Genomic DNA, 16833 nt, shown 5'->3' on the forward strand with positions numbered 1-16833 from the left:
ATGCCCACGTCCCATTCCCCCAGCATCCTATCCATCTCACCCAGGGCCATTCTCAGGCGGGTCCCTGACTCCCATATTCTGTGTCTCTCCCTCCGCCCGCCGGAGCTGCTGGAGCAACCTGGTCACAGGATGCAGTGCCCGGGGCCTGGACGGGCTAGCACCGGAGCCCTGCACCCCCCCCAGAGCCGTGCACCCACACACACACCGGTGCGGTAACCAGCCAACCAGCTGGCATGAGGCACGCCCGCTGCATGTGGCATGAAGATGCCCGTTTCCCATCAGCCGTGTCGTTCCTTCCCATCCGTTTATTTTCTTGTTCTCTTTTTTTCTTCATCTTTTTTTTCCTCCTTTGCTGGGAAAAAAGGAGGCTCGGGCATGAATCGGGGGGGGGGGCATGGGGCTGAGGCTCACAGGTTCCCTCCCCCAAGCCTCTGCTACCCACAGGACCCGGGCCCCATCACTCACGCGCTGCCCATCAGGCCTGGTACCAGCTGAGGGTTGGGGTAAAGGGAGGCAAGCGGGTTAGCAGGGAGAGGCGATTGGAAGGCCAGTGAGCATGGACCAGCGAGTGACTGTGGGGCCAGGCAACACCCCCCCCCCTTAGGGTTAGCAGGCATCAGCCCCTCTCCGAGCTCCAACATTCCCCCCTCCCCCCCCCCCGGCACTGGGACAGACCCAAAACACCCAGCTCCATGATATCGCTATTTTCTGTATTGCAGCCCTAGGCTGAGGCTGCAGACCAGAGCGTGCCAGGCACTGCACAGCCAGAGGGAAAGGCAGCCCCCCACCCCGCCCCCACCCCAAAGAGTTCTGTCTAGGCAAAGGGGAAACGGCCCGGAGAAGTGGTTTGTCTTGCGTCAGTGGAACCAGGAATAGATCCCCCCAGGGCTGACGTCTGGCAAAGCAGCCAGTGAGAGACCCCATCAAAGCTCTGAGCCCTCTGGCGAGCCAGGCCTTTGACGGGGTCCCAACCCTGGCCTCCCCCAATCAGTGCCAGGGCTTTGCACTTTCCCGGACGCACGACAGAGCAAAACACAGCAGTTCCCGGCCGTGACATCCCCAGGGCAAGGGTTTGGGGGGGGGGGGCGGAAATGGTCCGAAACAAACCATATTGTGTCTCTTTTACTGTGTAAGAAACAAGGTGATTTACAGACAGAGCTGACTTGACCTTTTCCCTTTTCTTATTTAAAACCAAAAAAAAAAAAAAAAAATCCCAAATCCCGTTTTCTTTCTTTGCTGCTTTAACCCCCCACCCCGGCAGGGTTACCAATCATATCTTGAGACGCCTCTGTCGCTAGCCATCCTTCGCTGTCACAAGAGCCGTAGCTCCGCCCCCTTGTAAGTTGCATCCGCTGGACCGACCGAAGTGTTGTATCTTGATCTCGCTCGCGGGGCTCTTCCGCTTCCTTGTCCCCTGTGGTTGGTGGTGTTTGGATCCACGTCATGTGAGCAGAGCTAGCGAGTGCATGACGTCCCTGTGCCGTAGCGGTGGTTGGCTGTGCTGTGAGGTCTTTTCTCTTGCTGGTGGTCTCAGTGGACAGTAGTTTTCGTTCGGTGAAATCCCCGGTCCAAATAAAAAAAAAACCCTCTTCCCCTCACCAGCTGCGAAACCCAAACCAGTGTACAAGTCCTCTTGTCCTAGTCGCTAGTTCAGTACCTCCTCTGTTATTTTTCTGGTCTGATTGTCCCCCTGACCCCCCACCCCATCTCTTAGAACATTTTTTTGTTGGTTGCTGGGTCATTGCTTGTGTCACGTTTGCTGTTCGTTTCCTGGCCTTAGCTGACCTGGGGTCGGGCCTGTTGCTGCGCCTCGTGTGTGTGTGTGTGTTGGGGGAGTTAAAGTGCCTCTTTGCAGGCCCGGAGTGGGGGGGGGTCCCTTCCGCCTCCCTCTTTGCCACCTGGATTCCCAACACAGCAGCACGGCACAGGGGCTACCTGGGCCACAGTAGGAAACCCACCACCCCCTTCCTGTCTCCCAGGCCTCTAGTCGCCGTGCAGGGACTAGGCGTAGGAGAGTGGGGCATGTCCTCTGCGGTGGGGCACTGCAGCTGGCTCCACGGAGCTCATGCACCCACTGTTAGCATGCAGCCACCGCTTGGGCAGGGCATGGCTGCTGTTTATGGAGGGGATCAGGCCATCATTGCTACAATGCAGCCATGCTGGGGCAGGGTATGGCAGCTGTTTATATAGAGTGCACCCCCCCCACCCACACACACACTAGTAAAATGCAGCTGCCTCTGGAGTGGGACACAGGGGCTGGTTATAACAACTGCACAGCACCACTGCACAATGTTTAGAGGAGGAGGTGGGGGGCAGGGAAATTCTCAGGTCCAAGTGACATCAGAGTCAAACGGGAAACATGATCCGTGTCATGCAGTGAGCAGCACACAGGAGGCTGTGTAGTGATTGGGGGAGGGGCAGGGCATCAGGACGCCTGGGTTCAATCCCCGGCTGTGGGAGGGGTCTGAATAGTGGCTCCTCACCAGCCTTCTAATGAACCATCCCTCAGGGCTCCAGCATCCCCGCTCCCCGTGTGGGCGCAGGGCGGGGGAGCGTCAGTGCAGAGCCTGGCAGAGGGTCACACCCATGGGTGTCTTGCTGGGCCAGACCTTGGCCTTTCTGGAACCAACCCCCCCAAGACATCCCCCGCCCCCCAAGAACAGGGTGGCCATGAGTCCGGCAGATGCCCTGCAGCACTGCAGGCTGGGAGCTCCCTGAGAGAATAGCTTGGGGGAGGGAACGACTGTACCCTTGAACAGACCTGGGGAGAGATGCCCCATTGCCCGGGGTGGGCTGCACCCCCCCTTTTACCAGCACCTCCTAGGACTGGCAGGGGCTGTAAGCCCCAGGGGCACGTGTTAGATCAGTGCAGAATTGGGTTTAACCAACTCAGCTATGACTGAGCAAGTCATACACTGCAGACTCAGGCCAACTTCACCCCCCCACCCTCCCCAGCTGACAGCTGCTAGTGCCGGCTGAGTGGACAAGGGGCAGGAGGCATAGCCCCCCGCCCATGTGCCCAGCTTGGCAGTGGCAGCTCCGGCCCCCCACGCCCCCCTTCCCAGAGCCTCTCTACTATAGCTGACCCCAACATCACCCCCACACACACACACATATCCCCCCCCTTTGCCCTTCCATCCCTGGCATGGCTCCAGCAGTTCCCCCCAACCCGCACCCCCTTTGGCAGCTTTGCTACAGGAGAGTCCTGATTGGCTGTTACTTAGCAACCAGAGGTGCCCAGGGAGCTGGTGCAGTGCTGTGGGGGGGGAGCAGCTGTGTCTGGGAATTCGACCGGCCAAGGGGGCTACATTTGGGGTGGACGTTGTGTGGCCCGTGGCAGGCCATGGTGGTGAATGCGGGCGGGTGGGGGGGTATTAGATGGGCACTGGGTTCTATGGGGGTGGAAGGGGGGTATTAGATGTCTTAGCCCTGTTGGGAGGATCCACCACCCCCAGCAGGATTCACCCTGGGCCCAGCGTTTGGGGTGATGCCGGTCGCTCCTGCTGGGGCAGGCGTGGGAGCATGTCCAGGCTTTTCTGGGGGCTCCCTCAGCCGGCCCTGCAGCTCAGGGCGGTGCCAGGAGGACGGAGGGGGGGGGGTTATTTGGGCTGGGGGGGGGGCAAGGATGTGCCGCACGATTGGCCACCTAGCAGCAGGGCAGGGCCCAGCAGTCCCTGGTTTTGCCCAGGCCTCGGCTCCTGGTCCCACGGAGCAAGCAGCTGCTAAGGCCCATCGGAGCCCAGGCAGAGCCGAACCCCTTCTCGCTGCAGCCGGCGAGCTGCTTGGTGTCAGGCCCTAGCTGGCTGGTCCCACACCCCGCCAGCCCCTCGGGGAGACAAGCCCCTGTCAGCAGCCTGGGGGCCAGGGGTGATGCAGGCAGGGGGCCGGGGGGAGAGGAGAATCCCTGGATTTCAACTGGAATATTCAAATAGTTGCAACCGTGGCCCCTGCCCACAGCTCTGCTGATGCCGCTCACGCCCGACCCGCAGCCCCCTGCTCTCCCAGGCCTCGGCTCGCCTCCCCCCACAGCTCTGTTGATGCCCCTCGGTGCCAACTCACAGCCCCCTGCTACTCCAACTTTTGGTTCCCCTTGACAGCTTTGGGGTGCCACTCTCAGCCAACCGGCAGCACCTGGTAACCCAGCCATAGTCCCCTTCCCTCCCCCACTGGTGTCCCCTCCTACCCATCACCCTTTCCTCCCTTCATTCCGCCCACCCTTTGCAGCGGGGTGACAGGCAACCCCACCCCGTGTCTAAATGGCGCCATCTCTGGGACGTGGGGGGACTCGAACCGGCTGGTGCCCTTCTGTGCACGTGCCAGCCTGCGACCCGACCCCCACGCTCTGGTCTGGAGCTGTGCGGCCAGGGGTGCCTTTAACTCTCCCTCTCTCTCTTCTCCACCCCTCCCTCCTTCCCCCCCCTCCCAGGTCTGGAGCTCAATGGAGGAGGGAGCCCCCAGATTGCCCCTGCCTGGCCCATCCCCCCCCCCCTTCCCCCACCCATTGCAGCTCATCCCAAGCCTTGTCCCTCATCGTGGCACCGATCCCGGGCGCCTGACCTGCCAGCTGGGAGGACGAACCCGATCGGCGGAACCGAAGGCGCCTGCCTCCACCCATCAGCCCCGGGCTGCAGCTAGCCCCACCAGGAGCCTGCAGTTTGGGGGGGGGGGGGGGGCAGGCGTTTCACCTGTAATCTCGGCCCTGCCTCATCAACAGTGGGGGAAGGGGGAAAGGAGCCCCCCCCCCCCAGCACTGATCCACCCCGCCCCCGCGGTAGCCATGAATTCCTGCCACCGTAGCCCAGGGTGGGGGGAGAGACAGACTGGGCCCAGCCCTAGGGAATCAGCTGGAGGGCTTGAGCCTGCCCCGGAGGTGGGGGTGGGGGGGAGAGAAGGGCCCTGTCGCTGTGCCCAGCTGGAAGGTGGGGGTGGGGGTCCACCTCCTCTGAGCTTTCTTCTCACCAAACGGGACCAAAAGCGGCTCCGAGTACCCAAGGCCTTTGGGAGGGGGAGCCAGACACTGGGGAAGCTGCAGAATCACAGGCTGGGGGGGGGAGGGGGGGAGCAGAGCCAGCAGAGGGCACTGCAGGCCAGAGCCGGGTGTCTCTGATTCCAGGGGCGGGGGGCTGGCCATGGGGGGGCACCACTATGTCATTTTCCTGGGGACCCAGTTCCTCCAGCTGGGATCCTCCACCACCATTCTGGTCAACCCGGGAGCCCGGCCAGGGGTGGGAATGCTTGGGGGGGGGGGGGGGAGAGAGATTAAAGCTGGCCTTCCCCTGCATCCTGGAGCCTTGCCCCAAAGCCCCCCTGGGCTCTCTGATTGCCTCTGCGGCTGGTTACCGCCTAGCTGGGGCCTGGAGGTGGGGGGGAGGAGAGGCCCATGCCCTCCCCACCTCTATCCCTCAACACAGCATCCAGGGGCAAACCACAGTGGCTGCGGCGGGCATAGCGGGGGGGGGGGCAGCAGCTCCTACACCCAGCAGCCAAGTGGGGGCTACCACATGGCAACACTGGGACCCCCCCGGCCTCCATTGGGCTGATGCCCCACCTGCACTCCCTGCCCCTGCCAATGAAGGCAGGCAGTTTCAGACAACTCTCAGCCCCCACCCCATGCACAATCCGCTCCCTGACTCCACGGCCCAGGCAGAACCCCCTTCATGGATTTCTGGGCCTCGGCCGCTGCTTCGTTTCCACCCAGTTTTCCCGCCCTGTGGATTTTCTCCTCCTTTATGGTTAAAAATTTGCTGTTTTCAAATCCTGGCCCAGCCAGGAAGAGCCAGAGAAGCCGATTTCACCTCCCGCCGCGCCCCACTGAGAGCCGCAGCGTCCTTTGGGTGGCAGAAGGCAAAGAAACTTTCCGCGCACCATCGGGAGCAACAGTTCTGACTAAGGGGGCTCTTGGGGCTGCGTCCAACCAGTTGTCGGCTGCCCCCTGACCTGCCGCGGCATCTCCTCCCCAGCCGGCCTTCGCTCATTTCCTGTTTCCGCACAGCGGCCCTCTGAAAATGCCAGCCCTGCGCTTGAAACCCAGCTCGCTGCCCGGGGAAGCAGCCCTGAGCCTGTGATGGTTTATGCTTGGGAGCAACTGCACACTCAAAAGTGATACTGTACTGCTGCTGTCATAGCCGCTGGTGCCCCCAACCGAGATCAGGGCTCCATGGTGCCAGGCGCTGCCCAGACACAGGGAGCAAAGGCCCCTTCCTGGAAGACTTTATAATCTATTAAAGAGTGGGAGGGGAAACCGAGGCACAGAGTGGGGACATGACTTGCTCATGGTCAGGGGCAGAGCCAAGGCCAGAACGCAGGTGTTTTGACTCCCAGACAAGTCTCCAAGCCACTGGGTCAGGCTGCTTCTCAAAGTGGACCCAGCTGTAAAGTTACTCCAGCGAGAGACTGCAGGGTCGCTGCTCCCCTCCGCTCAGCGCTCCCCGTCAGAAATTACGCTTCTCCGGGCCTTAGTTCTCCTCTCCAGCCGTTCTGTTTTGAGGCCCTCGTCAGCCGGCAATTGTAAAATAGCATGATACTCCACATGCTAAACAGCCTCTCATCTCTACCGCGCTCTGAAATCAACCTATACCACGGGAAAGAGAAGAAGAAAAACTATGTTTACAGTCTCCTGCTAATCCAGTAATTGTAAATAATTTCGTTGAGATTAGCTGTGATCCAAAAGGATTCAAGTTGCTGCCATTTTCTCCTCTCCAATTTTAGAGAATTTTAATGGTTTTTCTTTATTTTTTTTTTCTTTTTATTTGGGGGTGGGTGAGAGGGAGGGGGTTTATTACCTGGTACTTTTATTTAGAGGGGAAAAAATACAACTTTTAGTGGGGAAAAAGAAGAGAGAAGTTGAAGTCTATGTTTCAGACGATATCAATGCTTAACTTATTTGTTATTTATTGCCATTTACTTTAAATAATTTAATTTTTTTTTCTGTCTAAATAAAAAGAAGTAAAATCAAAGAAAGGTCCCCGTGGCTGTGTTGAGCTCAGCCCTCCATCGTGCCGGGCGCTGCCCAGACACAGAGTAACCGAGATCAGGGCCCCATCATGCCAGGCGCTGCCCAGACACAGAGTAACTGAGATCGGGGCCCTGTCATGCCAGGCGCTGCCCAGACACACAGTAACTGAGATCGGGGCCCTGTCATGCCAGGCGCTGCCCAGACACACAGTAACCGAGATCAGGGCCCCATCATGCCGGGCACTGCCCAGACACAGAGTAACTGAGATTGGGGCCCCGTTGTGCCGGGCGCTGCCCAGACACAGAGTGAGAGACAATCCCTGCCTCAAAGAGCTCACAATCTAAATAGACAAAGGCTGCACAGGAAACCGAGGCACAGCAAGGGGAGGTGACTTGTCCAAGGTCAGCTCAGTGGCAGAGCCAAGAACCAGGAGTCCTGAGCCCCAGGCTACTGCCGCATTTCATTTGCTGTATCTGCACTGCCCACTAGACCATGCCCACTTCATTGAAACACCCACTCTGTTAAACCAAACCCACTTTCCAATAATATAAGACCACCTGCCCACAGCACCGATCAGCTCAAGGCGCCCAGCTTCATATCCCAACTCCCCACGTCTAGAAAGTCACCAGAACAATAAAAGGGCATACGGGCTTTGGGAACCTCAACTGAAGTACCAATATCCCATCCCCAAGGAGCAATGCTGCCCCAAGAACTGGCTCTAGGCACAGAGTCTCAGGGAGAAAGCGACACCACCCCCTGCTGCTTGCAACAGCTCCCCAAAAAGTGATACCATCACCAAACTAACAGTGATGCAGCATTTCTCCTGAGACTAAACACTTGCTCGCTCACTAAGAACTAACAAGACTGTGTGTAACAGCGCCACCTGGAGACCCCTTGCTGTAACACTTCACCTCCAGCCCTGTTGAGTGCATGACATCACTACCAGCTGTTGGCGTGGCAATAGCTGGCTGGAGAACGCTCCCACCTAGAGACAGGCACATGGGATTGCCCGGGGGTGGGCGGGGGTTGAAGGCGCATGATGCAGACAGTGCCAGGCTACTGCTGCCTTTGAGTCAGGATTGATGAAGGGCCCCTCCCATCCCCCACCGGCAACTGCAGAGAGAGCAGCAGCTGGGGTGGGTGATGGCTCTGAAAACACGCGAGGAGCCCACTCCCCTGGCAGTTGTTTGCTCACAAAGGAACCACAGGCACTTTCAAATGTTTCCCTTGCTCAGGCCATGGCGGGGGGGAAGAGCATGTGTTGACGGCCGGCGTGCAACCGTTGAGGCCAGGAAGCGAAGGCGGCCGTCTTCGGAGGGAGCATCTGATGAGCCCAAAATTAACTGTCAGAGCTGAGATTTGGCCCAGGAAACCTAGGCTCACACCTGGCTTCTGTGCAAAGCGCCCTGAGATCTAGATCAGGGTTATGTCTCATCGGAAAGACAACACCCCCCAGCGGCATGGCATCTCCTGCACCACAGCACCCCCCAGTGATACAACACCCCCCAGCGGCAGGGCATCTCCTGCAGCACGGTGCCCCAGAGCACCACAGCACCCCCCCCCCCCAGTGGTACAGCGCCTCCCAGCGGCAGGACATCCCCAGCAACACAGCGCCCCCTAGCAGCACACTGACATTTCCTACAACAACCTGGGCACCTCTTGAGCAGGCTGCGGGGGGGGGGCCCTGGCTGTGCCCAAGACTGAGTGCCCGTGTGATGCACAGGCGTTATGTGCTGTGCGAAGCCCTCTCATTTAAGCCCCCAGATGTTGCGCAGCCTGACTCTGCACCTGCAATACACAAGGATGCACCTTCCAAACGTCACCTCGGTGCCAAGGATAGCCAAGCAAGGTACCAAGTGACTCCACTAGATGGCAGCGCAGGGCAAATTTTGTGCCACTCTGCCAAGTCTTCCATGCAAGAGTCGATGCTGCTGCTGGTGGTGGGGTCTCAGGCCCCTTGTTGATGAGGAGCCAGCAAACGCCACAGGTGAACATGTACATGACTGGCGCAAACATGGTTTCCTGCGGCACAGCCTCGGCCACCAACCATTGCAGGCTGCTGGATCTTTGCTTTGCGCTGGGCACGTTTGGTGTTAATGCGCCTTGCTGTGACGTTAACGGAGACCTGACAAATCTGCTGCCACTTTGTGGGCTGTTGCTGAGGCACCAGCGGCCACGAGAACAGGTGCCCTGCTTTCGCCGCTCAAAATGTGGCCTCGAATCGGCCAGATGAACAAGATGCTGAGGCCGAGGCAGCTGAGCTTTTACGAGTGTATTTTGAAGGCCGTCCATCCACCAACGCCTGAGGATTGTGCTAGTAGGAATCTTGTCCCACCATTCGACCATGCAAACAGACCAGAGGTGGCACACGTGGGACCGATCCAGTGTCTTAAAGTGGTGACCCGACGCTGTCCATCTCTCACAGCCAACGAGCCGCGTTGTGTCAGCACGACTGTGCGCTTAGTGTCTATTTTGGTGCGACAGCGCCCCAGATGCAGCCAAGGCAGGTCTAGGAGGACGTTGTTGATTTTAATAATCAGGTAGACGTGTGTAGCCCCCAGCACAGGTTGGGTACTTCAGGTTTCTTTAGGCTGACTGTAAAACCAAAGCGATTGACCGCACGGGCAAAGCGTTCAGCTATAAACCGGACGTCAACTGAGCGCGCAAACAGTGCTCAGCCGTCAGCAAAGAAAAGCTCCTTGATGGGTGAATCTGCCACTTTCAGGCAAGCACGGCAGCGTTGCAGGTTGAAAAACTCCCCCGCAGTGCAGAACTGGCTCTAGACTCGTCTGTCAATCATCTCATGACACGTATCCTGAAGCATAGCCCAAAAAAGGATGCAAAAGCACATGGGGGCCAGCATGGCAACCATGTTTGGTGCCACTGGTGACCGGGATGGCGTCCAACGTCATCCCACCATGGAAGGACCAAATGATAGAAATAAACTTCACCAGGCATCCGATAAACAAACACTTCCAGAGACCCTCCCAACTCACTCAGTCTAGAGCATCCTCTAAGTCGAACAAACATACAAAGATCACGGTTTTGCTTCCCCCACTTTTCCTGCAGCTGGCATCATGCCTTATCCAGCCCAGAGTTCACACAGACTCAGGAAGGATCGGTGTTAAGGCTAGTCCACGTGACGGTGCAAGGATTTTCCCAGCGACAGAGAGGAGGGAAAGGCCGCGGTTTGCCCGATCACCCTCATGTTTATAGGCTGACAATGTTCGCATGCAAAACCTCACTCTTGCTCCCAGAGAACGCGGAGGTGCCCTGCAGTGTGGTAGCCACCCTGCTTATAGACCTTGGCAGGAACGCCATCTGCTCCAGACACTGGGCCCGGTTTGATTGCTGTGACGGCAACGGAGGAGGCGGGAACCCCTGCCCGCTCTGATGTTAATGGGCGGTGTGAAAAAGGAAGTAGCCAGTAATGGACATGCACGGCAGAAGGCTTGGACCTCAGCAGAACCGGGCCTGCTCTGCTCCATCCATCTTCTGGTCACATTCTCTGCATGAGGCTGGCCTGTCACATATACATATGCCTGGGTAGCCCTAACCCTGCATAACCACCCTGTGGAGATGTGAGAGTTTGGACTTCCCTCTACAGAGGGATAGCTCAGTGGTTTGAGCATTGCCCTGCTAAACCCAGGGTTGTGAGTTCAATCCTTGAGGGGGTCATTTGGGGATTTAGTTGGGGATTGGTCCTGCTTTAAGCAGGGGGTTGGACTAGATGACCTCCTGAGGTCCCTTCCAACCCTGAGATTCTATAAGGTACCTTCTACAGAGCCCTGGCTGCGTCCCACGGCCTGCAGAGGAGAAGAGGCTGTTTCTTTAGCACTTACGCAACAGGCATATGGGGGCTGCAGGCCGGCACTGAGGGGCATCAGCAGAGCTGTGCATGAGGGAGCCAGAGCTGGGATAGCCAGGAACTGGTTGAGCCTCCCAGGGTAGCAGGCGCTCCTTGTGGGGGGAGGGAAAATTCACAGTCCTCACAGTTCAGCACCCGCCTCCTGCAGGCATCAGTCTAACAAGTCCGTGTCCAAAGCTGAGGGCCACTCCTGTCCCAGATCCTCTGCCATGCCCCTGCCCATAAGGGTTGGCTGCTGGCAACACCCCCACTCCCAGGAAGGCCAGACAGGCCTGGCCCCCCACTCCGAAGGCGGCCTGGCCATGGAGTGGGGGCCATGGTGCAGAGGTGGCAGCAAAGTTGCATCCCCAGCACCCTAGATTGCTGTGCTGTTGGGGGAGGCGCTATCCCCCTCCATCGCCCACGGGCTCCTCCAGGTGTCGCACCTCGTGCTCTGGTGGTTCCTCCAGGGCAGGGAAGCCCAGGTAGGGCGAGGTGGGAGGGGGAGCGGGATCTGCTGACCGTCCCCCCCGGGGTCTTCATGCACAGGGGCCAGACACGCCACAACAGCACCACAAGAACGGCCTGCAGGGGCGGAGCTCGAGACTGGAGGGCGGGGCCTGTCTTCACTGGGGAAATGGGGCAGGGCCAGGGGGCAAAATGGGGGGCCTGTCCTCGCCAGGGGCAGGTGTGAGAACAGCACAGACCATAGGGAGATGGGGTGGGACTGGAGGGGAGACAAGAATGGGGGGGCCAGTGGGGCCTCCATTCCCCCAGCCAGCAGGATCTAGGCCCAGGGCAGATGGGGCAGTTGTACAGGCCCCTGAGGCTGTTTCTCTGCTCGCTGCCCCCCAGGCGCCTTGGACCAGATCAGAGCGAGCTCCACAGATGGGCAAGGATCCCCCAGTCCAGTCACTTCCCCAGGCCTGCCCAGCCCCTCCCCCCCCTAACAAGAACCCCCCCAAACCCCTCCCCCACAAGACAGACAAAGGGGGCCAGAGAGGTTGAACTAGTAGTTTCATCAATAAATCAATTTATTTAAAAGAATATGTTACAATTAATTACACTAAGTGACTTTACCAAACAATTTTAGAGTGGTTAGCTCTATAGAACAAGGAATGAAACACTGTTAGCAATCGGGTTTTTGTTTTGTTTTCTTCTTCACATTTCTGAATCACAAAAATAAAAAATACAAGATACTGCCGTGAAAATACAATTAGAGTTCTCTCAAATAAATTAAAACGAGTGTGCCTGGGATTGAAACCTGGGTTATTTTACTGGCTCAAAAAAAGGGGGGGAGGGGGCGTGATACAAAATTTCTGTAAATTTAGTAGCAGGCATCAGTTCAATCCCCCTCCCATCCCCCCAGGAGGGGGAACTCCCCCCCCACCTTACATCAAAGCTCTGACTGATGTATTATTGCTGTTATATCTGTTGCTTTCCTCCCACGGATGAACCTTTGCATAACACGCTTCAACCCAGGGTTGGGGTGGAAGAGGGATGGCCAGGGTAAGGTATAAAATGCAGAGGAAGGGATGAATTGGGGGCACTGAGTTGCGGATTCCCTCCCCCCGAAAGCTCAATGTAACAGCCTACTTATACATACACGACAGTCTGCATCCTTGGCTATAGGGCAGTTGCTTTGTTGCAACTGGCTAAGAGCTGCAAGGTAACAGGTCAGGGAACTTCTAAATTGGAGCAGCTGGAATCTAAGCCGGGAAGAGGAGGACGGTGGCTGGAGAGGGTCAAGGGATGAAGCAGACACGGCAGCTGGGTGCTTGCTAAACTGAATTCTGAAGCTGCGTTAACATTTTCTATACACCTGCATTTAAATACAGTTCCCTCTAGAAAGGTGCTAGGATAGTGTGCCACACATGCAGACTTGGCTGGGGGGTGGGGACTCTCCAAAGGCTGGGAGCAGTAAGGTTCCAGAGACTTTCCACCTCTCTACCTGTCAGGGTGTGCGCGCAAGGGATGAACAAGAGGAGAGGCCTGGTGCTGCAGACCAGCAGGGAGAAGGATGTGCAGGAGCAAGCAAGGGGCCTTCCTGCTAACGGGAAGCTACTGTATTGTGTCCAAACTACCTGGTTGCTGAACTGGTTTAGATGGGTTAACTGGAAGCAGAAGAGCTTCGTGCTGAAGGACAACTACATCTTGGATACCCTGCTTGGGTGAGAAATGTACCCCCTGCCACTCCCCCAAATATCCAGCCTTAGCGCCACCGGTTATTTCAAACAGGGACAAATTCTGTTCTCAGCCACCCTGCCCAGGGCTGTGCCAGAGGGCAGCGGACTCAGCTGTAACCGGGCAGTGCTCTGTAACTCGTAACAGCCTCTTGGTTGGAGTCCTTTCCAGCACTAAATGACCAAGTTCCACGCTCTCAGTTGGAGCTTTGCAGCCGGAATACAGGATCGCTCGGTAAGTGTGAGGGCTACGGAGGCTTTATACAAATTCGTTTAGAAAAATAGAGCAGTCTCCATGAGCAAGGCTGCCGTCAGCTTTAATAATACACGCTTCACCTCCGAAGCAGGTGTAGGTAGGTGTGTGTGTGTGTGTGTGTGTGTGTGTGTGGTGGGGAGGGGGATCTGTAAACCACTTGGTTTTTACAAACGCATCACTCACCAACTTCGGTTTGCAGGCGGTGAAAAGCTTTTGCACAGATAAAAATGTCGTTTTCCCAGAGAGCACTTGGCCATCTAAGCCACTCAAATCAGGTTAAGAGTCCATAAATCTGGCTTTGAGTTAGCTTCCCAGCCCTGAAGTAGAGCTCTGTGCAAGCTCGAAAGCTTGTCTCTCACCAACAGAAGCTGGTCCAATAAAATATATTCCCTCCCCCACCTGGTCTCTATAAATGTGGAGGAAAACAGAGCAAAAAAAGAAAAAAAATCTGCAAGACAGCAAAGAAGCAATTACCTTGCTTTGGCCATTACTGCAAACCATCAGGCTCAGAGGAGGAAGGGGGGCTGAGAAGTTTATTTCTCGTCTAATTAAGGCTCTCATCAGCTGCATCTTCTACCTATTTAATTCAGAGAGCGTTTGAGGAAAGCAGTTATTATACCAAGTGCAACCTGACCTATTTAACTTTAACAGGCTTATAGGTCTGACGTCAGAGCAGCCAAAGCCTATCGATTGATTTTTAAAAAATCTGAAAAGTCAAGAGCCTGGAAATGGAAGGACTGGGGCTACATTTTTAAAAAGTGACCTGCGTTAAGATAGAGAGACAGCCTCATTGCGTATTTCTGATGGCACCAGAAATAGGACAAATTAAATCAGCCAAGGATTTTTTTTTTAAAAAAAGGAAGAGAAATAGACAGATTACCCGTTTCTTTCCAAATTTAAACAAACACACACACACAAAATCAGCATTTCAGGACCAGTCCTATGGAAATGGAAATTTCAGTTCTTCCCCCTCAGGCCCCAAAATCCGGCACTCTGATGTGAGCAAAGGTGCTTGCTTTCTAGCTCTCTCAACAGACAGAGAATGAGCAACATACCTAACAATGGTTAAATGTCACAGCACAGAAGTCAACTGGAAGAGGTTACTAGTTCTTAAGTTGACCTACTTCAGTCAGCAGTGAAATTTCATGTTTATGGCTCTCGCTCCATTTTTGTTTTTTTACATGGGTCCCGCTGCAGAACTTACTGCTGCAAACAGATTTCCAGCTTCTTTAGCTATGGAAAATTTGAGTATTGGCACAAGTCCTTCCCTAAATCCAGTGGACTGAGAGAAACCTGGCAACACAATGGCTGATTACAGAGCTACTGCCTGTGTGAAACGGGTCATAAGGAATATGGGAGAATCTCCCCTCCCCTACATCCCACCCCTGGATTTTAGGGAATAAGTAGAGGCAAGTTAAACCTTCTCAAGGTGCACCCCAAAACTGGGGGAGAGGAGACTTGAAGCCTGAATAAATTACAGACAGGGGAGGTGTTCGGGGAATGAGAGTTAAGCATTTGGGCGGGTGGCTCCCCTTTTGGGGAACTCATGTAGTGAAAACTGACCCCTCCTGCCCATGGAAACCAGCTCCTGTTCAATGACACAGCTAGCACATTTCACCTGATAATCCAATAATTGGTCATCCAGGCCCAAAGGTGGCTCCAGATCTCTGGGGCTCCCTTATTTCCTTCCCAGCAGGAGAATAGCTAGACACACTTACAACCGCACTGGATGCCAAGGGAGCTAATACTGGGGAATACAAGTTGCACAGAATCTGCATTCCTCAGATAACACTGCAGAGCAAGTCTAACCTCCACCGTCCACTCCTGCTAGTCCCGAGGAAGAACCTAGCTTAGCATCCTTCAAACAGCCTTTTAGGGCTCTCTCCTCAGCCTTAGCCAGGTGCTTGGCTGTGTGCAGAGAACTGTCAGCAAAGCCAAGCCGGCCGTGCATGCAGAGCTCTCTGGGTCCAAGCCTCCCCCTCTAACACAGATCTCTGCTGGAACGTGAAATCCTCCAGAGGCTCCCAAAGCAGCACTTATTCCTGTGACATACAAACCCGCTGAACTCCTCTGACTTGAGTCACGTGAGTAGCCGAGCCCAATGAACAGAGACCGGGGAGGGGCTCTTAACACTGCTGCTGAGATCTTTCCATCTGTTCTGATTAAAACAGAAGGAAATGTTTTGCTGATGAGATGGGGGCTCTGAGACAATCTCGTCACTCCATACACGAGAGACATTGCCGGTAGCTTATTCAGCCCTTTGGGTAATTTATTGGGAGAGGCTAATACTGTGCCTCCCAGTCAAGGGTTTCAAAGTGCTTTACACAGGCGGGTACGAACACCTCATTCTACTGGTGGGGAAACTGAGGCACAGAGGGGTAAGTGACTAGCCCAAGGTCACCCAGAACGTCAGTGGCAGAATCAGAAATAGAACCCGGGTCTCCTGACTCCCAGTCCCCTGAACAAGTTGCCTGCCTCACACACCAGGAGGGGACTCTCCAAGCTCTAAAGGGCTCCTGTGCTGGAGGATACACACTCCAGCGAGACAGCCCATCCGCCCGTTACTGAACTGGCAGAGGGGCACACGATCCCCAGTGCCTTGACAACCTGCCCGCCTGCGCAGGACGAAAACGCCTTCCTGCCATCAGAGGTTGATAGAGCCACCTGGAAAGGTAACAACAGGGTCCAACCACAACAGCTGTGCCATGTTCTGATTGGTCTCGCTCGGAGGGTGGGGGGGATATAGCAGCAGAAGGATTAACCAAGGGAAATGAGCAAGCTAGCTTATCGAAGAACGGCTGGTCCAGGGAATTTGATGAAGGGTGGGAATGGTCCTTTTGTGGGTAGCTTTTCTTATGGCCTTCCAATTCTGCTCCTAACGCCAATGAGGGGCAGGAAGTTGGGTAGATAGATCCCAAACTCAACACCCCTCTCAGCCTAAACCGCAAATACTGCACTACAGGAAGATGCTTAAGGGGAGAGCGACTTTGGAAAGGCACAAGCATTTTTAACCCAACAGCACCTGTCCCGCCCCAGCCACACCCTCTGAACAAGTTTCAAACACACACCCAAACTTTGGATTTATCTGCCCACGGCCAGTGGTTTGGGCTGCTCTATACTGTAAGTGACTCTCTGGTACAGGGAGCAACAGTTGCTATAGGACACAAAAAGCTTCTTTTAAATGAACAAAGAAGAATCTTGCGGCCCAAAAGAGCCACTAGCAGCCTGGGATTGCAGAGGAAAAACTAATATTGCTCCCCAAACCCACCCGGCTTCTGACCAGCTTAGATCTCAAGTTGGTGTAAAAAATAATTCACTTCATGTTCCAACCAATATTTTGTGCTTCCATCACTACTTAGGTCCTACATCACATGCAATATGTTCCTGTACATAGGGCTGGAAAATAAGAACAGCCGCACTGGGTCCATCTAGCCAGTACCCTGCCTCCCGACAGCGGCCAGTGCCAGATGCTTCAGAGGGAATGAACAGGACAATTTGGAGTGATCCATCCCGTCATCCAGTCGCAGCTTCTGGCAGTTGACGGTTTAGGGACACTCAAGAGTGCGGGGTTGCATCCCTGACCATCTTGGCT

The sequence above is a fragment of the Emys orbicularis genome, chromosome 20, assembly GCF_028017835.1.
Source record: "Emys orbicularis isolate rEmyOrb1 chromosome 20, rEmyOrb1.hap1, whole genome shotgun sequence".
NCBI classification, from domain to species: Eukaryota; Metazoa; Chordata; order Testudines; family Emydidae; genus Emys; species Emys orbicularis.